The sequence below is a fragment of the Gorilla gorilla genome, chromosome 19 (assembly GCF_029281585.2).
Source record: "Gorilla gorilla gorilla isolate KB3781 chromosome 19, NHGRI_mGorGor1-v2.1_pri, whole genome shotgun sequence".
Classification (NCBI taxonomy): Eukaryota; Metazoa; Chordata; class Mammalia; order Primates; family Hominidae; genus Gorilla; species Gorilla gorilla.
The window spans coordinates 3,498,429-3,526,147 of NC_073243.2; positions in this window are offsets into that span (position 1 = coordinate 3,498,429).

The following is a 27,719-nucleotide window of genomic DNA, read 5'->3' on the forward strand; positions in this document are numbered from 1 at the left end:
AAATATCTACACCGCTAACTGTATGAACATGGAAATATCTACACCGCTATCTGTATGAACATGGAAATATCTACACCGCTATCTGTAAAACATGGAAATATCTACACCGCTATCTGTATGAACATGGAAATATCTACACCGCTATCTGTATGAACATGGAAATATCTACACCGTTATCTGTATGAACATGCAAATATCTACACAGCTATCTGCATATCAATGGAAATATCTGCACCGCTATCTCTATAAACATGGAAATATCTACATTGCTATCTGTATAAACATGGAAATAGCTACACCGCCATCTCTATGAACATGGAAATATCTACACCGCCATCTGTATGAACATAGAAATATCCACACCGCCATTTGTATGAACATGGAAATATCTACACCGCCATCTGTATGAACATGGAAATATCTACACCATTAACAGTATGAACATGGAAATATCTACACCGCTATCTGTATGAACATGCAAATATCTACACAGCTATCTGTATATCAATGTAAATATCTACACTGCTATCTCTATTAACATGGAAATAACTACACTGCTATCTGTATAAACATGGAAATATCTACATCGCCATCTCTATGAACATGGAAATATCTACACCGCCATTTGTATGAACATGGAAATATCTACATCGCCATCTCTATGAACATGGAAATATCTACACCGCCATCTGTACGAACATGGACATATCTACACCGCCATCTGTATTAAGATGGAAATATCTACACCGCTATCTGTATAAACATGGAAATATCTGCCCAACTATCTGTATAAACATGGAAATATCCTCACTGCTATCTGTATAAACATGGAAATATCTCCACCGCCATCTGGGTAAACATGAAAATATCTACACCGCCATCTCTAAAAACATGGAAATATCTACACCGCCATCTGTATGAACATGGAAATATCTACACCGCCATCTCCATAAACGTGGAAATATCTACAACGCTATCTGTATGAACTTGGAATTATCTACACAGCTATCTGTATAAAATTGAAATTATATACACCACTATCTCTATAAACATGGAAATTTCTAGACCACCATCTCTATAAACATGGAAATATCTACAACACCATCTGTATAAACATGGAAATATCTATACCGCTATCTGCATAAACATGGAAATATCTACACCGTCATCTCTTTGAACATGGAAATATTTACACCGCCATCTGTACGAACATGGAAATATCTACAATGCCATCTGTATGAACATGTAAATATCTACACTGCCATCTGTATGAACATGGAAATATCTACACCGCTGACTGTATGAACATGGAAATATCTAAACTGCTATCTGTATGAACATGGAAATATCTACACCGCTATCTGTAAAACATGGAAATATCTACACCGCTATCTGTATGAACATGGAAATATCTACACCGCTATCTGTATGAACATGGAAATATCTACACCGCTATCTGTATGAACATGCAAATACCTACACAGCTATCTGTATATCAATGGAAATATCTACAGCGCTATCTCTATAAACATGGAAATATCTACATTGCTATCTGTATAAACATGGAAATATCAACACCGCCATCTCTATGAACATGGAAATAACTACACCGCCATTTGTATGAACACGGAAATATCTACACCGCCATCTGTATGAACATAGAAATATCTACACCGCCATTTGTATGAACATGGAAATATCTACACCGCCATGTGTATGAACATGGAAATATCTACACAGCCATCTTTATGAACATGGAAATATCTTCACCGCCATCTGTATGAACACGGATATATCTACACCGTCATCTGGATGAACGTGGAAATATCTACACCGCCATCTGCATGAACAAGGAAATATCTACACAGCTATCTGCATATACATGGAAATATCCACACAGATTTCTCTTTAAATATGGAAATAAGTACAGCGCTATCTGTATAAACTTCGAAATATCTACACCGCCATCTGTATGAACATGGAAATATCTACACCGCCATCTGTACGATCATAGACATATCTACACCGCCATCTGTATTAAGATGGAAATATCTACACCGCTATCTGTATAAACATGGAAATCTCTGCCTAACTATCTGTATAAACATGGAAATATCCGCACCGCTATCTGTATAAACATGGAAATATCTACACCGCTATCTGCATAAACATGGAAATATCCACACCGCTATCTGTGTAAACATGGAAATGTCTACACCGCTATCTGTGTAAACATGGAAATATCTACACCGCCATCTGTGTAAACATGAAAATATCTACACCGCCATCTCTAAAAACATGGAAATATCTACACCGCCATCTGTATGAACATGGAAATATCTACACCGCCATCTCTATAAACGTGGAAATATCTACACCGCTATCTGTATGAACTTGGAAATATCTACACTGCTATCAGTATAAAATTGAAATTATCTACACAACTATCTCTATAAACATGGAAATATCTACACTGCTATCTGTATAAACATGGAAATATCTACACCGCTATCTGTATAAACATGGAAATACCTTCACCGCTATCTGTATAAACATGGAAATATCTACAACGCTGTCTCTATAAACTAGGAAATAACTACACCACTATCTCTATAAACATGGAAATATCTAGACCGCCATCTCTATAAACATGGAAATATCTACACCGCTATCTGTATGAACATGGAAATATCTACACCGCTATCTGTAAAACATGGAAATATCTACACCGCTATCTGTATGAACATGGAAATATCTACACCGCAATCTGTATGAACATGGAAATATCTACACCTCTATCTGTATGAACATGGAAATATCTACACCGCTATCTGTATGAACATGCAAATATCTACACAGCTATATGTATATCAATGGAAATATCTACATTGCTATCTCTATAAACATTGAAATAACTGCACTGCTATCTGTATAAACATGGAAATATCTACACCGCCACCTGTACGAACATGGAAATATCTACACTGCCATCCGTATGAACATGGAAATATCTACACCACCATCTGTATGAACATGTAAATATCTACACAGCTATCTGTATATCAATGGAAATATCTACACTGCTATCTCTATAAACATGGAAATAACTACACTGCTATCTGTATGAACATGGAAATATCTACACCGCCACCTGTATGAACATGGAAATATCTACACTGCCATCCGTACGAACATGGAAATATCTACACCGCCATCTGTATGAACATGTAAATATCTACACCGCCATCTGTATGAACATGGAAATATCTACACCGCTAACTGTATGAACATGGAAATATCTACACCGCTATCTGTATGAACATGGAAATATCTACACCGCTATCTGTAAAACATGGAAATATCTACACCGCTATCTGTATGAACATGGAAATATCTACACCGCTATCTGTATGAACATGGAAATATCTACACCGTTATCTGTATGAACATGCAAATATCTACACAGCTATCTGCATATCAATGGAAATATCTGCACCGCTATCTCTATAAACATGGATATATCTACATTGCTATCTGTATAAACATGGAAATAGCTACACCGCCATCTCTATGAACATGGAAATATCTACACCGCCATCTGTATGAACATAGAAATATCCACACCGCCATTTGTATGAACATGGAAATATCTACACCGCCATCTGTATGAACATGGAAATATCTACACCATTAACAGTATGAACATGGAAATATCTACACCGCTATCTGTATGAACATGCAAATATCTACACAGCTATCTGTATATCAATGTAAATATCTACACTGCTATCTCTATTAACATGGAAATAACTACACTGCTATCTGTATAAACATGGAAATATCTACATCGCCATCTCTATGAACATGGAAATATCTACACCGCCATTTGTATGAACATGGAAATATCTACATCGCCATCTCTATGAACATGGAAATATCTACACCGCCATCTGTACGAACATGGACATATCTACACCGCCATCTGTATTAAGATGGAAATATCTACACCGCTATCTGTATAAACATGGAAATATCTGCCCAACTATCTGTATAAACATGGAAATATCCTCACTGCTATCTGTATAAACATGGAAATATCTCCACCGCCATCTGGGTAAACATGAAAATATCTACACCGCCATCTCTAAAAACATGGAAATATCTACACCGCCATCTGTATGAACATGGAAATATCTACACCGCCATCTCTATAAACGTGGAAATATCTACAACGCTATCTGTATGAACTTGGAATTATCTACACTGCTATCTGTATAAAATTGAAATTATCTACACCACTATCTCTATAAACATGGAAATATCTTCACCGCTATCTGTATAAACATGGAAATATCTACAACGCCGTCTCTATAAACTTGGAAATAACTACACCACTATCTCTATAAACATGGAAATTTCTAGACCACCATCTCTATAAACATGGAAATATCTACACCACCATCTGTATAAACATCGAAATATCTATACCGCTATCTGCATAAACATGGAAATATCTACACCGTCATCTCTTTGAACATGGAAATATCTACACCGCCATCAGTACGAACATGGAAATATCTACAATGCCATCTGTATGAACACGTAAATATCTACACCGCCATCTGTGTGAACATGGAAATATCGTCACCGCTAACTGTATGAACATGGAAATATCTACACCGCTATCTGTATGAACATGGAAAAATCTACACCGTTATCTGTATGAACATGGAAATATCTACACCACAATCTGTATGAACAAGGAAATATCTACACCTCTATCTGTATGAACATGGAAATATCTACACCGCTATCTGTATGAACATGCTAATATCTACACAGCTATATGTATATCAATGGAAATATCTACACTGCTATCTCTATAAACATGGAAATAACTACACCGCCACCTGTATGAACATGGAAATATCTACACTGTCATCCATACGAACATGGAAATATCTACACCGCCATCTGTATGAACATGTAAATATCTACACTGCCATCTGTATGAACATGGAAATATCTACACCGCTAACTGTATGAACATGGAAATATCTAAACTGCTATCTGTATGAACATGGAAATATCTACACCGCTATCTGTAAAACATGGAAATATCTACACCGCTATCTGTATGAACATGGAAATATCTACACCGCTATCTGTATGAACATGGAAATATCTACACCGCTATCTGTATGAACATGCAAATACCTACACAGCTATCTGTATATCAATGGAAATATCTACAGCGCTATCTCTATAAACATGGAAATATCTACATTGCTATCTGTATAAACATGGAAATATCAACACCGCCATCTCTATGAACATGGAAATAACTACACCGCCATTTGTATGAACACGGAAATATCTACACCGCCATCTGTATGAACATAGAAATATCTACACCGCCATTTGTATGAACATGGAAATATCTACACCGCCATCTGTATGAACATGGAAATATCTTCACCGCCATCTGTATGAACATGGATATATCTACACCGGCATCTGGATGAACATGGAAATATCTACACCGCTATCTACATGAACATGGAAATATCTACACCGCTAACTGTATGAACATGGAAATATCTACACCGCTATCTGTTTGAACATGGAAATATCTACACCGCTATCTGTATGAACATGGAAATATCTACACCGTTATCTGTATGGACATGGAAATATCTACACCGCTATGTGTATGAACATGGAAATATCTACACCGCTATCAGTATTAACATGGAAATATCTACACCGCTATCTGCAGGAACATGCAAATATCTACACAGCTATCTGTATATCAATGGAAATATCTACACTGCTATCTCTATAAACATGGAAATAACTACACTGCTATCTGTATAAACATGGAAATATCTACACCGCCATCTCTATGAACATGGAAATATCTACACCGCCAATTGTATGAACATGGAAATATCTACACCGCCATCTCTATGAACATGGAAATATCTACACCGCCATGTGTATGAACATGGAAATATCTACACAGCCATCTTTATGAACATGGAAATATCTTCACCGCCATCTGTATGAACACGGATATATCTACACCGTCATCTGGATGAACGTGGAAATATCTACACCGCCATCTGCATGAACAAGGAAATATCTACACAGCTATCTGCATATACATGGAAATATCCACACAGATTTCTCTTTAAATATGGAAATAAGTACAGCGCTATCTGTATAAACTTCGAAATATCTACACCGCCATCTGTATGAACATGGAAATATCTACACCGCCATCTGTACGATCATAGACATATCTACACCGCCATCTGTATTAAGATGGAAATATCTACACCGCTATCTGTATAAACATGGAAATCTCTGCCTAACTATCTGTATAAACATGGAAATATCCGCACCGCTATCTGTATAAACATGGAAATATCTACACCGCTATCTGCATAAACATGGAAATATCCACACCGCTATCTGTGTAAACATGGAAATGTCTAAACCGCTATCTGTGTAAACATGGAAATATCTACACCGCCATCTGTGTAAACATGAAAATATCTACACCGCCATCTCTAAAAACATGGAAATATCTACACCGCCATCTGTATGAACATGGAAATATCTACACCACCATCTCTATAAACGTGGAAATATCTACACCGCTATCTGTATGAACTTGGAAATATCTACACTGCTATCAGTATAAAATTGAAATTATCTACACAACTATCTCTATAAACATGGAAATATCTACACTGCTATCTGTATAAACATGGAAATATCTACACCGCTATCTGTATAAACATGGAAATACCTTCACCGCTATCTGTATAAACATGGAAATATCTACAACGCTGTCTCTATAAACTAGGAAATAACTACACCACTATCTCTATAAACATGGAAATATCTAGACCGCCATCTCTATAAACATGGAAATATCTACACCGCTATCTGTATGAACATGTAAATATCTACACCGCAATATGTATGAACATGGAAATATCTACACCTCTATCTGTATGAACATGGAAATATCTACACCGCTATCTGTATGAACATGCAAATATCTACACAGCTATATGTATATCAATGGAAATATCTACATTGCTATCTCTATAAACATTGAAATAACTGCACTGCTATCTGTATAAACATGGAAATATCTACACCGCCACCTGTACGAACATGGAAATATCTACACTGCCATCCGTACGAACATGGAAATATCTACACCGCCATCTGTATGAACATGTAAATATCTACACAGCTATCTGTATATCAATGGAAATACCTACACTGCTATCTCTATAAACATGGAAATAACTACACTGCTATCTGTATGAACATGGAAATATCTACACCGCCACCTGTATGAACATGGAAATATCTACACTGCCATCCGTACGAACATGGAAATATCTACACCGCCATCTGTATGAACATGTAAATATCTACACCGCCATCTGTATGAACATGGAAATATCTACACCGCTAACTGTATGAACATGGAAATATCTACACCGCTATCTGTATGAACATGGAAATATCTACACCGCTATCTGTAAAACATGGAAATATCTACACCGCTATCTGTATGAACATGGAAATATCTACACCGCTATCTGTATGAACATGGAAATATCTACACCGTTATCTGTACGAACATGCAAATATCTACACAGCTATCTGCATATCAATGGAAATATCTGCACCGCTATCTCTATAAACATGGAAATATCTACATTGCTATCTGTATAAACATGGAAATAGCTACACCGCCATCTCTATGAACATGGAAATATCTACACCGCCATCTGTATGAACATAGAAATATCCACACCTCCATTTGTATGAACATGGAAATATCTACACCGCCATCTGTATGAACATGGAAATATCTACACCATTAACAGTATGAACATGGAAATATCTACACCGCTATCTGTATGAACATGCAAATATCTACACAGCTATCTGTATATCAATGTAAATATCTACACTGTTATCTCTATTAACATGGAAATAACTACACTGCTATCTGTATAAACATGGAAATATCTACATCGCCATCTCTATGAACATGGAAATATCTACACCGCCATTTGTATGAACATGGAAATATCTACATCGCCATCTCTATGAACATGGAAATATCTACACCGCCATCTGTACGAACATTGACTTATCTACACCGCCATCTGTATTAAGATGGAAATATCTACACCGCTATCTGTATAAACATGGAAATATCTGCCCAACTATCTGTATAAACATGGAAATATCCTCACTGCTATCTGTATAAACATGGAAATATCTCCACCGCCATCTGGGTAAACATGAAAATATCTACACCGCCATCTCTAAAAACATGGAAATATCTACACCGCCATCTGTATGAACATGGAAATATCTACACCGCCATCTCTATAAACGTGGAAATATCTACAACGCTATCTGTATGAACTTGGAATTATCTACACTGCTATCTGTATAAAATTGAAATTATCTACACCACTATCTCTATAAACATGGAAATATCTTCACCGCTATCTGTATAAACATGGAAATATCTACAACGCCGTCTCTATAAACTTGGAAATAACTACACCACTATCTCTATAAACATGGAAATTTCTAGACCACCATCTCTATAAACATGGAAATATCTACACCACCATCTGTATAAACATGGAAATATCTATACCGCTATCTGCATAAACATGGAAATATCTACACCGTCATCTCTTTGAACATGGAAATATCTACACCGCCATCTGTACGAACATGGAAATATCTACAATGCCATCTGTATGAACACGTAAATATCTACACCGCCATCTGTATGAACATGGAAATATCGTCACCGCTAACTGTATGAACATGGAAATATCTACACCGCTATCTGTATGAACATGGAAAAATCTACACCGTTATCTGTATGAACATGGAAATATCTACACCGCAATCTGTATGAACATGGAAATATCTACACCTCTATCTGTATGAACATGGAAATATATACACCGCTATCTGTATGAACATGCTAATATCTACACAGCTATATGTATATCAATGGAAATATCTACACTGCTATCTCTATAAACATGGAAATAACTACACCGCCACCTGAATGAACATGGAAATATCTACACTGTCATCCGTACGAACATGGAAATATCTACACCGCCATCTGTATGAACATGTAAATATCTACACTGCCATCTGTATGAACATGGAAATATCTACACCGCTAACTGTATGAACATGGAAATATCTAAACTGCTATCTGTATGAACATGGAAATATCTACACTGCTATCTGTAAAACATGGAAATATCTACACCGCTATCTGTATGAACATGGAAATATCTACACAGCTATCTGTATGAACATGGAAATATCTACACCGCTATCTGTATGAACATGCAAATACCTACACAGCTATCTGTATATCAATGGAAATATCTACAGCGCTATCTCTATAAACATGGAAATATCTACATTGCTATCTGTATAAACATGGAAATATCAACACCGCCATCTCTATGAACATGGAAATAACTACACCGCCATTTGTATGAACACGGAAATATCTACACCGCCATCTGTATGAACATAGAAATATCTACACCGACATTTGTATGAACATGGAAATATCTACACCGCCATCTGTATGAACATGGAAATATCTTCACCGCCATCTGTATGAACATGGATATATCTACACCGGCATCTGGATGAACATGGAAATATCTACACCGCTATCTACATGAACATGGAAATATCTACACCGCTAACTATATGAACATGGAAATATCTACACCGCTATCTGTGTGAACATGGAAATATCTACACCGCTATCTGTATGAACATGGAAATATCTACACCGTTATCTGTATGAACATGGAAATATCTACACCGCTATGTGTATGAACATGGAAATATCTACACCGCTATCGGTATTAACATGGAAATATATACACCGCTATCTGCAGGAACATGCAAATATCTACACAGCTATCTGTATATCAATGGAAATATCTACACTGCTATCTCTATAAACATGGAAATAACTACACTGCTATCTGTATAAACATGGAAATATCTACACCGCCATCTCTATGAACATGGAAATATCTACACCGCCAATTGTATGAACATGGAAATATCTACACCGCCATCTCTATGAACATGGAAATATCTACACCGCCATGTGTATGAACATGGAAATATCTACACAGCCATCTTTATGAACATGGAAATATCTTCACCGCCATCTGTATGAACACGGATATATCTACACCGTCATCTGGATGAACGTGGAAATATCTACACCGCCATCTGCATGAACAAGGAAATATCTACACAGCTATCTGCATATACATGGAAATATCCACACAGATTTCTCTTTAAATATGGAAATAAGTACAGCGCTATCTGTATAAACTTCGAAATATCTACACCGCCATCTGTATGAACATGGAAATATCTACACCGCCATCTGTACGATCATAGACATATCTACACCGCCATCTGTATTAAGATGGAAATATCTACACCGCTATCTGTATAAACATGGAAATCTCTGCCTAACTATCTGTATAAACATGGAAATATCCGCACCGCTATCTGTATGAACTTGGAAATATCTACACTGCTATCAGTATAAAATTGAAATTATCTACACAACTATCTCTATAAACATGGAAATATTTACACTGCTATCTGTATAAACATGGAAATATCTACACCGCTATCTGTATAAACATGGAAATACCTTCACCGCTATCTGTATAAACATGGAAATATCTACAACGCTGTCTCTATAAACTAGGAAATAACTACACCACTATCTCTATAAACATGGAAATATCTAGACAGCCATCTCTATAAACATGGAAATATCTACACCGCTATCTGTATGAACATGGAAATATCTACACCGCTATCTGTAAAACATGGAAATATCTACACCGCTATCTGTATGAACATGGAAATATCTACACCGCAATCTGTATGAACATGGAAATATCTACACCTCTATCTGTATGAACATGGAAATATCTACATCGCTATCTGTATGAACATGCAAATATCTACACAGCTATATGTATATCAATGGAAATATCTACATTGCTATCTCTATAAACATTGAAATAACTGCAATGCTATCTGTATAAACATGGAAATATCTACACCGCCACCTGTACGAACATGGAAATATCTACACTGCCATCCGTACGAACATGGAAATATCTACACCGCCATCTGTATGAACATGTAAATATCTACACAGCTATCTGTATATCAATGGAAATACCTACACTGCTATCTCTATAAACATGGAAATAACTACACTGCTATCTGTATGAACATGGAAATATCTACACCGCCACCTGTATGAACATGGAAATATCTACACTGCCATCCGTACGAACATGGAAATATCTACACCGCCATCTGTATGAACATGTAAATATCTACACCGCCATCTGTATGAACATGGAAATATCTACACCGCTAACTGTATGAACATGGAAATATCTACACCGCTATCTGTATGAACATTGAAATATCTACACCGCTATCTGTAAAACATGGAAATATCTACACCGCTATCTGTATGAACATGGAAATATCTACACCGCTATCTGTATGAACATGGAAATATCTACACCGTTATCTGTATGAACATGCAAATATCTACACAGCTATCTGCATATCAATGGAAATATCTGCACCGCTATCTCTATAAACATGGAAATATCTACATTGCTATCTGTATAAACATGGAAATAGCTACACCGCCATCTCTATGAACATGGAAATATCTACACCGCCATCTGTATGAACATAGAAATATCCACACCTCCATTTGTATGAACATGGAAATATCTACACCGCCATCTGTATGAACATGGAAATATCTACACCATTAACAGTATGAACATGGAAATATCTACACCGCTATCTGTATGAACATGCAAATATCTACACAGCTATCTGTATATCAATGTAAATATCTACACTGTTATCTCTATTAACATGGAAATAACTACACTGCTATCTGTATAAACATGGAAATATCTACATCGCCATCTCTATGAACATGGAAATATCTACACCGCCATTTGTATGAACATGGAAATATCTACATCGCCATCTCTATGAACATGGAAATATCTACACCGCCATCTGTACGAACATTGACTTATCTACACCGCCATCTGTATTAAGAAGGAAATATCTACACCGCTATCTGTATAAACATGGAAATATCTGCCCAACTATCTGTATAAACATGGAAATATCCTCACTGCTATCTGTATAAACATGGAAATATCTCCACCGCCATCTGGGTAAACATGAAAATATCTACACCGCCATCTCTAAAAACATGGAAATATCTACACCGCCATCTGTATGAACATGGAAATATCTACACCGCCATCTCTATAAACGTGGAAATATCTACAACGCTATCTGTATGAACTTGGAATTATCTACACTGCTATCTGTATAAAATTGAAATTATCTACACCACTATCTCTATAAACATGGAAATATCTTCACCGCTATCTGTATAAACATGGAAATATCTACAACGCCGTCTCTATAAACTTGGAAATAACTACACCACTATCTCTATAAACATGGAAATTTCTAGACCACCATCTCTATAAACATGGAAATATCTACACCACCATCTGTATAAACATGGAAATATCTATACCGCTATCTGCATAAACATGGAAATATCTACACCGTCATCTCTTTGAACATGGAAATATCTACACCGCCATCTGTACGAACATGGAAATATCTACAATGCCATCTGTATGAACACGTAAATATCTACACCGCCATCTGTATGAACATGGAAATATCGTCACCGCTAACTGTATGAACATGGAAATATCTACACCGCTATCTGTATGAACATGGAAAAATCTACACCGTTATCTGTATGAACATGGAAATATCTACACCGCAATCTGTATGAACATGGAAATATCTACACCTCTATCTGTATGAACATGGAAATATATACACCGCTATCTGTATGAACATGCTAATATCTACACAGCTATATGTATATCAATGGAAATATCTACACTGCTATCTCTATAAACATGGAAATAACTACACCGCCACCTGAATGAACATGGAAATATCTACACTGTCATCCGTACGAACATGGAAATATCTACACCGCCATCTGTATGAACATGTAAATATCTACACTGCCATCTGTATGAACATGGAAATATCTACACCGCTAACTGTATGAACATGGAAATATCTAAACTGCTATCTGTATGAACATGGAAATATCTACACTGCTATCTGTAAAACATGGAAATATCTACACCGCTATCTGTATGAACATTGAAATATCTACACCGCTATCTGTATGAACATGGAAATATCTACACCGCTATCTGTATGAACATGCAAATACCTACACAGCTATCTGTATATCAATGGAAATATCTACAGCGCTATCTCTATAAACATGGAAATATCTACATTGCTATCTGTATAAACATGGAAATATCAACACCGCCATCTCTATGAACATGGAAATAACTACACCGCCATTTGTATGAACACGGAAATATCTACACCGCCATCTGTATGAACATAGAAATATCTACACCGACATTTGTATGAACATGGAAATATCTACACCGCCATCTGTATGAACATGGAAATATCTTCACCGCCATCTGTATGAACATGGATATATCTACACCGGCATCTGGATGAACATGGAAATATCTACTCCGCTATCTACATGAACATGGAAATATCTACACCGCTAACTATATGAACATGGAAATATCTACACCGCTATCTGTGTGAACATGGAAATATCTACACCGCTATCTGTATGAACATGGAAATATCTACACCGTTATCTGTATGAACATGGAAATATCTACACCGCTATGTGTATGAACATGGAAATATCTACACCGCTATCTGTATTAACATGGAAATATATACACCGCTATCTGCAGGAACATGCAAATATCTACACAGCTATCTGTATATCAATGGAAATATCTACACTGCTATCTCTATAAACATGGAAATAACTACACTGCTATCTGTATAAACATGGAAATATCTACACCGCCATCTCTATGAACATGGAAATATCTACACCGCCAATTGTATGAACATGGAAATATCTACACCGCCATCTCTATGAACATGGAAATATCTACACCGCCATGTGTATGAACATGGAAATATCTACACAGCCATCTTTATGAACATGGAAATATCTTCACCGCCATCTGTATGAACACGGATATATCTACACCGTCATCTGGATGAACGTGGAAATATCTACACCGCCATCTGCATGAACAAGGAAATATCTACACAGCTATCTGCATATACATGGAAATATCCACACAGATTTCTCTTTAAATATGGAAATAAGTACAGCGCTATCTGTATAAACTTCGAAATATCTACACCGCCATCTGTATGAACATGGAAATATCTACACCGCCATCTGTACGATCATAGACATATCTACACCGCCATCTGTATTAAGATGGAAATATCTACACCGCTATCTGTATAAACATGGAAATCTCTGCCTAACTATCTGTATAAACATGGAAATATCCGCACCGCTATCTGTATGAACTTGGAAATATCTACACTGCTATCAGTATAAAATTGAAATTATCTACACAACTATCTCTATAAACATGGAAATATTTACGCTGCTATCTGTATAAACATGGAAATATCTACACCGCTATCTGTATAAACATGGAAATACCTTCACCGCTATCTGTATAAACATGGAAATATCTACAACGCTGTCTCTATAAACTAGGAAATAACTACACCACTATCTCTATAAACGTGGAAATATCTAGACCGCCATCTCTATAAACATGGAAATATCTACACCGCTATCTGTATGAACATGGAAATATCTACACCGCTATCTGTAAAACATGGAAATATCTACACCGCTATCTGTATGAACATGGAAATATCTACACCGCAATCTGTATGAACATGGAAATATCTACACCTCTATCTGTATGAACATGGAAATATCTACATCGCTATCTGTATGAACATGCAAATATCTACACAGCTATATGTATATCAATGGAAATATCTACATTGCTATCTCTATAAACATTGAAATAACTGCAATGCTATCTGTATAAACATGGAAATATCTACACCGCCACCTGTACGAACATGGAAATATCTACACTGCCATCCGTACGAACATGGAAATATCTACACCGCCATCTGTATGAACATGTAAATATCTACACAGCTATCTGTATATCAATGGAAATATCTACACTGCTATCTCTATAAACATGGAAATAACTACACTGCTATCTGTATGAACATGGAAATATCTACACCGCCACCTGTATGAACATGGAAATATCTACACAGCCATCCGTACGAACATGGAAATATCTACACCGCCATCTGTATGAACATGTAAATATCTACACCGCCATCTGTATGAACATGGAAATATCTACACCGCTAACTGTATGAACATGGAAATATCTACACCGCTATCTGTATGAACATGGAAATACCTACACCGCTATCTGTAAAACATGGAAATATCTACACCGCTATCTGTATGAACATGGAAATATCTACACCGCTATCTGTATGAACATGGAAATATCTACACCGTTATCTGTATGAACATGCAAACATCTACACAGCTATCTGCATATCAATGGAAATATCTGCACCGCTATCTCTATAAACATGGAAATATCTACATTGCTATCTGTATAAACATGGAAATAGCTACACCGCCATCTCTATGAACATGGAAATATCTACACCGCCATCTGTATGAACATAGAAATATCCACACCGCCATTTGTATGAACATGGAAATATCTACACCGCCATCTGTATGAACATGGAAATATCTACACCATTAACAGTATGAACATGGAAATATCTACACCGCTATCTGTATGAACATGCAAATATCTACACAGCTATCTGTATATCAATGTAAATATCTACACTGCTATCTCTATTAACATGGAAATAACTACACTGCTATCTGTATAAACATGGAAATATCTACATCGCCATCTCTATGAACATGGAAATATCTACACCGCCATTTGTATGAACATGGAAATATCTACATCGCCATCTCTATGAACATGGAAATATCTACACCGCCATCTGTACGAACATGGACATATCTACACCGCCATCTGTATTAAGATGGAAATATCTACACCGCTATCTGTATAAACATGGAAATATCTGCCCAACTATCTGTATAAACATGGAAATATCCTCACTGCTATCTGTATAAACATGGAAATATCTCCACCGCCATCTGGGTAAACATGAAAATATCTACACCGCCATCTCTAAAAACATGGAAATATCTACACCGCCATCTGTATGAACATGGAAATATCTACACCGCCATCTCTATAAACGTGGAAATATCTACAACGCTATCTGTATGAACTTGGAATTATCTACACTGCTATCTGTATAAAATTGAAATTATCTACACCACTATCTCTATAAACATGGAAATATCTTCACCGCTATCTGTATAAACATGGAAATATCTACAACGCCGTCTCTATAAACTTGGAAATAACTACACCACTATCTCTATAAACATGGAAATTTCTAGACCACCATCTCTATAAACATGGAAATATCTACACCACCATCTGTATAAACATGGAAATATCTATACCGCTATCTGCATAAACATGGAAATATCTACACCGTCATCTCTTTGAACATGGAAATATCTACACCGCCATCTGTACGAACATGGAAATATCTACAATGCCATCTGTATGAAAACGTAAATATCTACACCGCCATCTGTATGAACATGGAAATATCGTCACCGCTAACTGTATGAACATGGAAATATCTACACCGCTATCTGTATGAACATGGAAAAATCTACACCGTTATCTGTATGAACATGGAAATATCTACACCGCAATCTGTATGAACATGGAAATATCTACACCTCTATCTGTATGAACATGGAAATATCTACACCGCTATCTGTATGAACATGCTAATATCTACACAGCTATATGTATATCAATGGAAATATCTACACTGCTATCTCTATAAACATGGAAATAACTACACCGCCACCTGTATGAACATGGAAATATCTACACCGTCATCCGTACGAACATGGAAATATCTACACCGCCATCTGTATGAACATGTAAATATCTACACTGCCATCTGTATGAACATGGAAATATCTACACCGCTAACTGTATGAACATGGAAATATCTACACCGCTATCTGTAAAACATGGAAATATCTACACCGCTATCTGTATGAACATGGAAATATCTACACCGCTATCCGTATGAACATGCAAATACCTGCACAGCTATCTGTATATCAATGGAAATATCTACAGCGCTATCTCTATAAACATGGAAATATCTACATTGCTATCTGTATAAACATGGAAATATCAACACCGCCATCTCTATGAACATGGAAATAACTACACCGCCATTTGTATGAACACGGAAATATCTACACCGCCATCTGTATGAACATAGAAATATCTACACCGCCATTTGTATGAACATGGAAATATCTACACCGCCATCTGTATGAACATGGAAATATCTTCACCGCCATCTGTATGAACATGGATATATCTACACCGGCATCTGGATGAACATGGAAATATCTACACCGCTATCTACATGAACATGGAAATATCTACACCGCTAACTGTATGAACATGGAAATATCTACACCGCTATCTGTGTGAACATGGAAATATCTACACCGCTATCTGTATGAACATGGAAATATCTACACCGTTATCTGTATGAACATGGAAATATCTACACCGCTATGTGTATGAACATGGAAATATCTACACCGCTATCAGTATTAACATGGAAATATCTACACCGCTATCTACAGGAACATGCAAATATCTACACAGCTATCTGTATATCAATGGAAATATCTTCACTGCTATCTCTATAAACATGGAAATAACTACACTGCTATCTGTATAAACATGGAAATATCTACACCGCCATCTCTATGAACATGGAAATATCTACACCGCCAATTGTATGAACATGGAAATATCTACACCGCCATCTCTATGAACATGGAAATATCTACACCGCCATGTGTATGAACATGGAAATATCTACACAGCCATCTTTATGAACATGGAAATATCTTCACCGCCATCTGTATGAACACGGATATATCTACACCGTCATCTGGATGAACGTGGAAATATCTACACCGCCATCTGCATGAACAAGGAAATATCTACACAGCTATCTGCATATACATGGAAATATCCACACAGATTTCTCTTTAAATATGGAAATAAGTACAGCGCTATCTGTATAAACTTCAAAATATCTACACCGCCATCTGTATGAACATGGAAATATCTACACCGCCATCTGTACGATCATAGACATATCTACACCGCCATCTGTATTAAGATGGAAATATCTACACCGCTATCTGTATAAACATGGAAATCTCTGCCTAACTATCTGTATAAACATGGAAATATCCGCACCGCTATCTGTATAAACATGGAAATATCTACACCGCTATCTGCATAAACATGGAAATATCCACACCGCTATCTGTGTAAACATGGAAATGTCTACACCGCTATCTGTGTAAACATGGAAATATCTACACCGCCATCTGTGTAAACATGAAAATATCTACACCGCCATCTCTAAAAACATGGAAATATCTACACCGCCATCTGTATGAACATGTAAATATCTACACCGCCATCCCTATGAACATGGAAATATCTACACCGCTATCTGTATGAACATGGAAATATCTACACCGCTATCTGTATGAACATGGAAATATCTACACCGCTATCTGTAAAACATGGAAATATCTACACCGCTATCTGTATGAACATGGAAATATCTATACCGCTATCTGTATGAACATGGAAATATCTACACCGCTATCTGTATGAACATGCAAATATCTACACAGCTATCTGTATATCAATGGAAATATCTACACCGCTATCTCTATAAACATGGAAATATCTACATTGCTATCTGTATAAACATGGAAATATCTACACCGCCATCTCAATGAACATGGAAATATCTACACCGCCATTTGTATGAACACGGAAATACCTACACCGCCATCTGTATGAACATAGAAATATCTACACCGCCATTTGTATGAACATGGAAATATCTACACTGCCATCTGTATGAACATGGAAATATCTTCACTGCCATCTGTATGAACATGGATATATCTACACCGGCATCTGGATGAACATGGAAATATCTACACCGCTAACTGTATGAACATGGAAATATCTACACAGCAATCTGTGTGAACATGGAAATATCTACAACGCTATCTGTATGAACATGGAAATATCTACAACGTTATCTGTATGAACATGGAAATATCTTCACCGCCATCTGTATGAACACGGATATATCTACACCGTCATCTGGATGAACGTGGAAGTATCTTCACCGCCATCTGCATGAACAAGGAAATATCTACACAGCTATCTGCATATACATGGAAATATCCACACAGATTTCTCTTTAAATATGGAAATAAGTACAGCGCTATCTGTATAAACTTCGAAATATCTACACCGCCATCTGTATGAACATGGAAATATCTACACCGCCATCTGTACGATCATAGACATATCTACACCGCCATCTGTATTAAGATGGAAATATCTACACCGCTATCTGTATAAACATGGAAATCTCTGCCTAACTATCTGTATAAACATGGAAATATCCGCACCGCTATCTGTATAAACATGGAAATATCTACACCGCTATCTGCATAAACATGGAAATATCCACACCGCTATCTGTGTAAACATGGAAATGTCTACACCGCTATCTGTGTAAACATGGAAATATCTACACCGCCATCTGTGTAAACATGAATATATCTACACCGCCATCTCTAAAAACATGGAAATATCTACACCGCCATCTGTATGAACATGTAAATATCTACACCGCCATCCCTATGAACATGGAAATATCTACACCGCTATCTGTATGAACATGGAAATATCTACACCGCTATCTGTATGAACATGGAAATATCTACACCGCTATCTGTAAAACATGGAAATATCTACACCGCTATCTGTATGAACATGGAAATATCTATACCGCTATCTGTATGAACATGGAAATATCTACACCGCTATCTGTATGAACATGCAAATATCTACACAGCTATCTGTATATCAATGGAAATATCTACACCGCTATCTCTATAAACATGGAAATATCTACATTGCTATCTGTATAAACATGGAAATATCTACACCGCCATCTCAATGAACATGGAAATATCTACACCGCCATTTGTATGAACACGGAAATACCTACACCGCCATCTGTATGAACATAGAAATATCTACACCGCCATTTGTATGAACATGGAAATATCTACACTGACATCTGTATGAACATGGAAATATCTTCACTGCCATCTGTATGAACATGGATATATCTACACCGGCATCTGGATGAACATGGAAATATCTACACCGCTAACTGTATGAACATGGAAATATCTACACCGCAATCTGTGTGAACATGGAAATATCTACAACGCTATCTGTATGAACATGGAAATATCTACAACGTTATCTGTATGAACATGGAAATATCTACACCGCTATGTGTATGAACATGGAAATATCTACACCGGTATCTGTATGAACCTGGAAATATCTACACCGCTATGTGTATGAACATGCAAATATCTACACAACTATCTGTATATCAATGGAAATATCCCCACTGATATCTCTATCAACATGGAAATAACTACACAGCTATCTGTAAAAACATGGGAATATCTACACCGCCACCTGTATGAACATGGAAATATCTACACTGCCATCTGTACGAACATGGAAATAACTACACCGCCATCTGTATGAACGTGTGAATGTCTACACCGCCATCTCTATGAACATGGAAATATCTACACCGCCATCTGTATGAACATGGAAATATCTTCACCGCCATCTCTATGAACATGGAAATATATACACCGCCATCGGTATGAACATGGAAATATCTAAACCGCCCTCTATATAAACATGGAAATATCTACACCACCATCTCTATAAACATGTAAATATCTACACCAGCATCTGTATGGACATGGAAATATCTACACCGCTAACTGTATGAACATGGAAATATCTAAACTGCTATCTGTATGAACATGGAAATATCTACACCGCTATCTGTAAAACATGGAAATATCTACACCGCTATCTGTATGAACATGGAAATATCTACACCGCTATCTGTATGAACATGGAAATATCTACACCGCTATCTGTATGAACATGCAAATACCTACACAGCTATCTGTATATCAATGGAAATATCTACAGCGCTATCTCTATAAACATGGAAATATCTACATTGCTATCTGTATAAACATGGAAATATCAACACCGCCATCTCTATGAACATGGAAATAACTACACCGCCATTTGTGTGAACACGGAAATATCTACACCGCCATCCGTATGAACATAGAAATATCTACACCGCCATTTGTATGAACATGGAAATATCTACACCGCCATCTGTATGAACATGGAAATATCTTCACCGCCATCTGTATGAACATGGATATATCTACACCGGCATCTGGATGAACATGGAAATATCTACACCGCTATCTACATGAACATGGAAATATCTACACCGCTAAATGTATGAACATGGAAATATCTACACCGCTATCTGTGTGAACATGGAAATATCTACACCGCTATCTGTATGAACATGGAAATATCTACACCGTTATCTGTATGAACATGGAAATATCTACACCGCTATGTGTATGAACATGGAAATATCTACACCGCTATCAGTATTAACATGGAAATATCTACACCGCTATCTGCAGGAACATGCAAATATCTACACAGCTATCTGTATATCAATGGAAATATCTACACTGCTATCTCTATAAACATGGAAATAACTACACTGCTATCTGTATAAACATGGGAATATCTACACCGCCATCTCTATGAACATGGAAATATCTACACCGCCAATTGTATGAACATGGAAATATCTACACCGCCATCTCTATGAACATGGAAATATCTACACCGCCATGTGTATGAACATGGAAATATCTACACAGCCATCTTTATGAACATGGAAATATCTTCACCGCCATCTGTATGAACACGGATATATCTACACCGTCATCTGGATGAACGTGGAAATATCTACACCGCCATCTGCATGAACAAGGAAATATCTACACAGCTATCTGCATATACATGGAAATATCCACACAGATTTCTCTTTAAATATGGAAATAAGTACAGCGCTATCTGTATAAACTTCGAAATATCTACACCGCCATCTGTATGAACATGGAAATATCTACACCGCCATCTGTACGATCATAGACATATCTACACCGCCATCTGTATTAAGATGGAAATATCTACACCGCTATCTGTATAAACATGGAAATCTCTGCCTAACTATCTGTATAAACATGGAAATATCCGCACCGCTATCTGTATAAACATGGAAATATCTACACCGCTATCTGCATTAACATGGAAATATCCACACCGCTATCTGTGTAAACATGGAAATGTCTACACCGCTATCTGTGTAATCATGGAAATATCTACACCGCCATCTGTGTAAACATGAAAATATCTACACCGCCATCTCTAAAAACATGGAAATATCTACACCGCCATCTGTATGAACATGTAAATATCTACACCGCCATCCCTATGAACATGGAAATATCTACACCGCTATCTGTATGAACATGGAAATATCTACACCGCTATCTGTATGAACATGGAAATATCTACACCGCTATCTGTAAAACATGGAAATATCTACACCGCTATCTGTATGAACATGGAAATATCTATACCGCTATCTGTATGAACATGGAAATATCTACACCGCTATCTGTATGAACATGCAAATATCTACACAGCTATCTGTATATCAATGGAAATATCTACACCGCTATCTCTATAAACATGGAAATATCTACATTGCTATCTGTATAAACATGGAAATATCTACACCGCCATCTCTATGAACATGGAAATATCTACACCGCCATTTGTATGAACACGGAAATACCTACACCGCCATCTGTATGAACATAGAAATATCTACACCGCCATTTGTATGAACATGGAAATATCTACACTGCCATCTGTATGAACATGGAAATATCTTCACCGCCATCTGTAAGAACATGGATATATCTACACCGGCATCTGGATGAACATGGAAATATCTACACCGCTAACTGTATGAACATGGAAATATCTACACCGCAATCTGTGTGAACATGGAAATAACTACAACACTATCTGTATGAACATGGAAATATCTACAACGTTATCTGTATGAACATGGAAATATCTACACCGCTATGTGTATGAACATGGAAATATCTACACCGCTATCTGTATGAACCTGGAAATATCTACACCGCTATGTGTATGAACATGCAAATATCTACACAACTATCTGTATATCAATGGAAATATCCACACTGATATCTCTATCAACATGGAAATAACTACACAGCTATCTGTAAAAACATGGGAATATCTACACCGCCACCTGTATGAACATGGAAATATCTACACTGCCATCTGTACGAACATGGAAATATCTACACCGCCATCTGTATGAACGTGTGAATGTCTACACCGCCATCTCTATGAACATGGAAATATCTACACCGCCATCTGTATGAACATGGAAATATCTTCACCGCCATCTCTATGAACATGGAAATATATACACCGCCATCGGTATGAACATGGAAATATCTAAACCGCCCTCTATATAAACATGGAAATATCTACACCACCATCTCTATAAACATGTAAATATCTACACCAGCATCTGTATGGACATGGAAATATCTACACCGCTAACTGTATGAACATGGAAATATCTACACCGCTATCTGTATGAACATGGAAATATCTACACCGTTATCTGTATGAACATGGAAATATCTACACCGCAATCTGTATGAACATGGAAATATCTACACCTCTATCTGTATGAACATGGAAATATCTACACCGCTATCTGTATGAACATGCAAATATCTACACAGCTATATGTATATCAATGGAAATATCTACATTGCTATCTCTATAAACATTGAAATAACTGCACTTCTATCTGTATAAACATGGAAATATCTACACCGCCACCTGTACGAACATGGAAATATCTACACTGCCATCCGTACGAACATGGAAATATCTACACCGCCATCTGTATGAACATGTAAATATCTACACAGCTATCTGTATATCAATGGAAATATCTACACTGCTATCTCTATAAACATGGAAATAACTACACTGCTATCTGTATGAACATGGAAATGTCTACACCGCCACCTGTATGAACATGGAAATATCTACACTGCCATCCGTACGAACATGGAAATATCTACACCGCCATCTGTATGAACATGTAAATATCTACACCGCCATCTGTATGAACATGGAAATATCTACACCGCTAACTGTATGAACATGGAAATATCTACACCGCTATCTGTATGAACATGGAAATATCTACACCGCTATCTGTAAAACATGGAAATATCTACACCGCTATCTGTATGAACATGGAAATATCTACACCGCTATCTGTATGAACATGGAAATATCTACACCGTTATCTGTATGAACATGCAAATATCTACACAGCTATCTGCATATCAATGGAAATATCTGCACCGCTATCTCTATAAACATGGAAATATCTACATTGCTATCTGTATAAACATGGAAATAGCTACACCGCCATCTCTATGAACATGGAAATATCTTCACCGCCATCTGTATGAACATAGAAATATCCACACCGCCATTTGTATGAACATGGAAATATCTACACCGCCATCTGTATGAACATGGAAATATCTACACCATTAACAGTATGAACATGGAAATATCTACACCGCTATCTGTATGAACATGCAAATATCTACACAGCTATCTGTATATCAATGTAAATATCTACACTGCTATCTCTATTAACATGGAAATAACTACACTGCTATCTGTATAAACATGGAAATATCTACATCGCCATCTCTATGAACATGGAAATATCTACACCGCCATTTGTATGAACATGGAAATATCTACATCGCCATCTCTATGAACATGGAAATATCTACACCGCCATCTGTACGAACATGGACATATCTACACCGCCATCTGTATTAAGATGGAAATATCTACACCGCTATCTGTATAAACATGGAAATATCGGCCCAACTATCTGTATAAACATGGAAATATCCTCACTGCTATCTGTATAAACATGGAAATATCTCCACCGCCATCTGGGTAAACATGAAAATATCTACACCGCCATCTCTAAAAACATGGAAATATCTACACCGCCATCTGTATGAACAAGGAAATATCTACACCTCTATCTGTATGAACATGGAAATATCTACACCGCTATCTGTATGAACATGCTAATATCTACACAGCTATATGTATATCAATGGAAATATCTACACTGCTATCTCTATAAACATGGAAATAACTACACCGCCACCTGTATGAACATGGAAATATCTACACTGTCATCCATACGAACATGGAAATATCTACACCGCCATCTGTATGAACATGTAAATATCTACACTGCCATCTGTATGAACATGGAAATATCTACACCGCTAACTGTATTAACATGGAAATATCTAAACTGCTATCTGTATGAACATGGAAATATCTACACCGCTATCTGTAAAACATGGAAATATCTACACCGCTATCTGTATGAACATGGAAATATCTACACCGCTATCTGTATGAACATGGAAATATCTACACCGCTATCTGTATGAACATGGAAATACCTACACAGCTATCTGTATATCAATGGAAATATCTACAGCGCTATCTCTATAAACATGGAAATATCTACATTGCTATCTGTATAAACATGGAAATATCAACACCGCCATCTCTATGAACATGGAAATAACTACACCGCCATTTGTATGAACACGGAAATATCTACACCGACATCTGTATGAACATAGAAATATCTACACCGCGATTTGTATGAACATGGAAATATCTACACCGCCATCTGTATGAACATGGAAATATCTTCACCGCCATCTGTATGAACATGGATATATCTACACCGGCATCTGGATGAACATGGAAATATCTACACCGCTATCTACATGAACATGGAAATATCTACACCGCTAACTGTATGAACATGGAAATATCTACACCGCTATCTGTTTGAACATGGAAATATCTACACCGCTATCTGTATGAACATGGAAATATCTACACCGTTATCTGTATGAACATGGAAATATCTACACCGCTATGTGTATGAACATGGAAATATCTACACCGCTATCAGTATTAACATGGAAATATCTACACCGCTATCTGCAGGAACATGCAAATATCTACACAGCTATCTGTATATCAATGGAAATATCTACACTGCTATCTCTATAAACATGGAAATAACTACACTGCTATCTGTATAAACATGGAAATATCTACACCGCCATCTCTATGAACATGGAAATATCTACACCGCCAATTGTATGAACATGGAAATATCTACACAGCCATCTCTATGAACATGGAAATATCTACACCGCCATGTGTATGAACATGGAAATATCTACACAGCCATCTTTATGAACATGGAAATATCTTCACCGCCATCTGTATGAACACGGATATATCTACACCGTCATCTGGATGAACGTAGAAATATCTACACCGCCATCTGCATGAACAAGGAAATATCTACACAGCTATCTGCATATACATGGAAATATCCACACAGATTTCTCTTTAAATATGGAAATAAGTACAGCGCTATCTGTATAAACTTCGAAATATCTACACCGCCATCTGTATGAACATGGAAATATCTACACCGCCATCTGTACGATCATAGACATATCTACACCGCCATCTGTATTAAGATGGAAATATCTACACCGCTATCTGTATAAACATGGAAATCTCTGCCTAACTATCTGTATAAACATGGAAATATCCACACCGCTATCTGTATAAACATGGAAATATCTACACCGCTATCTGCATAAACATGGAAATATCCACACCGCTATCTGTGTAAACATGGAAATATCTACACCGCCATCTGTGTAAACATGAAAATATCTACACCGCCATCTCTAAAAACATGGAAATATCTACACCGCCATCTGTATGAACATGTAAATATCTACACCGCCATCCCTATGAACATGGAAATATCTACACCGCTATCTGTATGAACATGGAAATATCTACACCGCTATCTGTATGAACATGGAAATATCTACACCGCTATCTGTAAAACATGGAAATATCTACACCGCTATCTGTATGAACATGGAAATATCTACACCGCTATCTGTATGAACATGGAAATATCTACACCGCTATCTGTATGAACATGGAAAAATCTACACCGTTATCTGTATGAACATGGAAATATCTACACCGCCATCTGTATGAACATGGAAATATCTACACCGCTATCTGTATGAA